General features: G+C 61.2%; 1 protein-coding gene across 3 annotated transcripts in view; it reads left to right on the top strand.

The window, feature by feature from the left end:
* The window catches only part of EXOG (exo/endonuclease G), a 61212-nt gene that overhangs the window by 24067 nt on the left and 32594 nt on the right, over positions 1-4551 (top strand). Inside the window, exon 7 of one of the 3 annotated variants that reach the window (XM_029940549.1) lies at positions 531-1360. The exons of the other annotated variants lie outside the window; for them this stretch is intronic. The gene's annotated coding sequence lies outside the window, so the exon portion shown is untranslated. Of the gene's footprint in view, positions 1-530; positions 1361-4551 lie in introns of those variants that run through there. 3 annotated transcript variants of the gene reach the window in all.

Raw genomic sequence — 4551 nt, 5'->3', positions numbered from 1 at the left:
CGCCGGCGGAGGCCCGACTTGTCCCAGCACCTCCACTGAGCCTCCCTCCGAGACAGCAGAGATGTGGGTGCTGGGAGGGCTACGATTCTCCTCCGGATCCGATCACTTCGCCTCCCCCTAGGCCCGCTGGTGATCTGGATGCAGCGGCAAGAGGTCACCAGGGTGTCCCCCCACCTTAGCAAGTGGCCGCCCAGCTGGTCCCTCCTTGGGCCCCGCTGAGATCTCAGGCCAGGCCTGGGACCCCGCCTTTTGCCTCCGAGGCGGGGGCGACCTCACCAAAGGGAAGGCCGCTGCGGAAGAGCCGCAGTCCCGCACGGGCTCTGCTGCTGGGCGCCCTGTCTGCAGGTGACGGGCGCTCCCCAGTCTCCCCAGCCCCTCCCCCAGACACATCTTGGAGGCGCCAGGCTTTCTGGTCTCTGGGTAGAACGTATTTGGCCAGTGTCGTAGGCGGCAGCAGCAGGACGGTGCCAGCCCCGGACTGCAGGCTGGCGCTTCTGCCTTGTACCTTGCTGACCTCTGCCCTCCGTCAGGCGTCGGAGGCACGCAGAGGAGGGACACCGTGACCTTGAGGGAGCACGCCCGCGGGCCAGGCTCAGCCTGGAGCAGCCCCAGTCTTGGATCGATGAGGATCACCGTCCCCTGTGCTCCCCTTGTCATCCCTGGGAGCATGCAAGTGTCACACCGGCAGCCGTCCTGGAGCTGTCCCTGCTCGGTTCCCCTGTGCGCCCTTAGCTCTCCGGGGCATACTCTGCCTTCCCCCTGGGCCCTTACTGCAGTTGATTCTGCCGGAAGTGCCAGGGGGCCTCACATCCGGCCTGGAACCTGGGCTCCTGCCTGCCTCCCCTCCAGGGACCCACCCGCACGTTGTTGGAGAAGCCCGGGGGCATGAACTGAGCTTCAGTGGAGACCCTGGACGGTTTGGGGTGTGCGGTGGGGCTGTGGGGAGTGCACCTTCTCCTTGGTGTCCATGGATGTGCCGGTGCGGCCCAGGGGCTGGTGAGCCCTGCGTGCAGGAGCCTCTGGGGGCCGCCGTGGCTCGTGCCGCTCCGCAGGGGCCAGGAATCTGTCGGGCACTGTCCACAGAGCCCACCTGGAGCTCTGGAAGCCACGGGGCGCAGTCAGCTCCCGACGTCCGGCTCCGCAGGGGACGGGCTGGCCGGTCCAGGGGCCCCGTGCTGGACTCCTCAGAAGACGAGTTTTTGCCCCCAACTTTATTCTGAAAAATGTCCTTACAGACAAGTTGAAGGGAGCGTAAAGAATGCCCTCTCCCTTCACATTTTGTCCCATTTGCTTTCTCTTTTTCTTGAGCCATTTAAAAGTAACTCTTTGGGGCGCCTGGGGGGCTCAGTTGGTTAAGTGTCCGACTTCAGCTGAGGTCAAGATCTCACCATTCGTGGGTTCGATCCCTGTGTTGGGCTCTGTGCTGACAGCTCAGAGCCTGGAGCTGCTTCAGATTCTGTGTCTCCCCCTTTCTCTCTGCCCCTCCCCTGCTCTGTCTCTTGCTCTCTCAAAAATAAATAAACATTAAAAGAATAAAGTAATTCTTTTGGTTAAAAAAAGAAGTTGTGGACATGACACTTCACTCCTTAACACTCTGGCCTGTGTCACCTAAGAGTAACAACACCCCTGTACCCAGAGTACTGCTACCACACCTGAGAAAAGTGCGGAGCGTTCAGCGTTGCCTGATGCCCGTGTCTTAACATTTGCCTAGGTTTTCCCCAAAAGTGTAAGACTTTGTTTTTGAATATCCAGGTCTCAGTCAAGGTTTGATTATTTTACTTTGTTTTCAGGTCTAGTCTCTTAGTCTAGAACATTCTTCCCAGTAAGCTTCAAAGCTACATAGATTCTCCAACACCCCCCTTGAAGATTTTGATACAGTAGGTCAGATGTGAGGCTGGAATCTCTCTCTCTCTCTCTTTCTCTCTCTCTCTCCCCGCCCCAGAGGGAGAGCCCCAGTGAGTCGTGACCCTGGAGCCCCAAACTTCCGACGGATGTCCGTCAGCGGGCCCAGCTCAGGGCGCTGCACTCGGACGTGTCCCGATGGCTCCTCGGCTCTGGCTCGCCACCCCCAGGCCCCGGGTCGTGCTGTCGGCGCTTCGTCGCGAGTCTTAAACTGCGGCGGCCGCGGCACACGTGCTCCGCCCACTGGTGGGGTCTGAGGATGAGCACGTTTGGACTCAGAATTTGGGCTCAGGGCTCTGGCAGGCTAATTCCCACCCACCTGTTGACCTCTTCGGGGCTGTAGGGTTCAAGGTGAAGGACGTCTTCTCGGTCCGCAGCATGTCTTCCAGACTCACCCCCAGTGGCCACACCTCTAGCCCCATTGCAAGCCTTTGTACTTCGCCAGGAGCTTGGCCTAGAACTCCCGGCGTGTAGAGCGGGGCCCTTGGTGGCGACCCCCGCGAAGGCGGAGTTCTCTTCAGAGTGTGAACGGGGGAGGGGGCGAGGGTGGGAGGAGAGAGAATCCTAAGCCTCAGCGTGGATCCCACAACCCTGGGGTCCTGACCGGAGCCGGAATCAAGAGTCGAATGCTCAACGCACCGAGCCCCCAGGCGCCCCCGGCACCTGTGTCGTTTGAAGAGGTCGTGGTTCTGCCGACTACCGGGATTTGGAGCCAGGCCTGTTTCCTGCCACTCTCCCCTGACACATGCTCCCCAGACAGGAGCCCTCGGAAGGGTGGTCAAGGGGAACTTTCTTCCGTCGCCTTGGGTCCCCAGGTCCCCAATTTCCTTTACTATTGAGCTTCAACCTTAAGCGGGAACTGTCGCTGTAACTCGCTCATCAGTGACAGGCCCCGGTGGCCATCCCAGGCTCTGCAGAGCTGGCTGGCACCTGCTTTCAGCTCCTGGCCCTTTAGAGATCGGAAGTCCCAATGCTCAGGCATTCGTGGATTCAGACCTGCCACCGTCGTGACGTTACGTGGCTTCAGTGTGGCAGAGCGTCAGAGGCGGGGAGAGCAGTGCTGCGTCGAGGGCTCCCTTGTTGGGGACACGCCATCTTCTTAGGGTGCCATTGTTCCGTGTGGGACTTGGTCCAGCCAGCCCTCCTCGGGACTGTCCCGGGGTCTCCTGTCACCTCACTTTCCCACCACGCATGCACACGGTCCAGTTTCGGAACACAAATGTGGGGTTATGTGCACGCCCTCCTGGGCGGTTTTGTCTTAGTAAGTTTCTACCCATCTCAAGTGAGTTCACACTCCCGCTGGTCCTCACCCGGCCGCCGGACACGCCAGCCCCGCCTCCCGGCTTTGAGACGGCTTCAGCGCGTGCGGTAAAGGCACTGAAGGAGACAGCCACGGCAGAGCCCTGTGGTAAACCTTGTATATGGCGACCTTCACTCGCTCACCCAATAGGATTCAGATGGCAATGTGTTCTGGTATTTTCTTAGTTCCATTTCTTTAAAAGGGCCAATAACACTAAGTCATTTGCCCTGTGCAGCCACTCCGGGATGGTAGGAGTGCCCACAGAACCCTCTGGAAGCACTCAGCACGGCTGGGCCAGCGCTCGGGACACCTGGTGGGTCCCCATCCCCTCTTCCCACCTGCCCCCTGGGCAGCGACGGCCCTCATTCATCCTAAATCAGCCTCCTCCTCCGGGACAGGGGAGGCGGGCTGGCAGGCCTGTGTGAGGACCGGGAAGCTAACAGGTCCCTCGGCAAGCCCTTAATAAATGGTAGCCAGTTACTATGAATTCCTGTTCTCAGTGACCACAGTGCTTGTGTCCCCCAGACTCATTCCTTGAAGTCTTATCCCCGAAGGCAGCGGTGTTAGGACAGGGAGCCTTGGGAGGGCGAGCAGCCCCGCCCTCATGGATGGGACTGGGGTCCTTATGAAGGAGACTCCAGAGAGGTCCTCGGCCCCTCGGTCCTGTGAGGACCCCGCAGAATGAACGCCAGGGCGGAAGGCGGACTCTCGCCAGACACCGAATCTGCCGGCGCCTGGACCTCGGACTCCCTGAGCCTCCAGAACCGTGAGGAGAATTTCTTCTGCTTGTAAAGCGCCCAGTCTGTGGATTTTGCTATAGCAGCCGGAGCCGACCAAGACCGTAACCGGCCACGGCCATCCTGTGCCGGGAAGGTGAAGGGCAGAGCCTGAGCTCCAGGCCAGAGGGAGGCAGTTCTGTCCCTCCCCATACCGAGGCGGCCTAGTGCGTTGCCACCAGCCCATTGACTCTGTCACTGCTTTGCCGTCTGCAAAGTGCTTTCGCATCAGAACTGAGTCCACTGCTCCGGGCGCTGCTCTTCATCCTGCTTCACGGATGGAGACAGGCTCCAGGGGCGCAGGGCTCAGGAAGGTTTCCTGGCTCTCTGCCCCGCAGTGTGCCCTCTGCCCCAAAGTGTGCCCTCTACCCCTCCAACATGCCCTCTGCCCCCCCCAGCGTGCCCTCTGCCCCCCCCGCATACCTTCCACCCCCGCCCTGCATACCCTGCGTGCCCTCCGCCCCCCCGCCCCGCGTGCCCTCCGCCCCCCCGCCCCGTGTGCCCTCCGCCCCCCCCGCCTGCCCTCCACCCCCCCGCGTGCCCTCCGCCCCCCCCCGCGTGCCCTCCGCCCCC

The sequence above is a fragment of the Suricata suricatta genome, chromosome 5, assembly GCF_006229205.1.
Source record: "Suricata suricatta isolate VVHF042 chromosome 5, meerkat_22Aug2017_6uvM2_HiC, whole genome shotgun sequence".
Taxonomy (NCBI): domain Eukaryota; kingdom Metazoa; phylum Chordata; class Mammalia; order Carnivora; family Herpestidae; genus Suricata; species Suricata suricatta.
The sequence above is the reverse complement of the archived record's forward strand: the minus strand, read 5'-3'. Positions and strand labels throughout refer to the sequence as shown.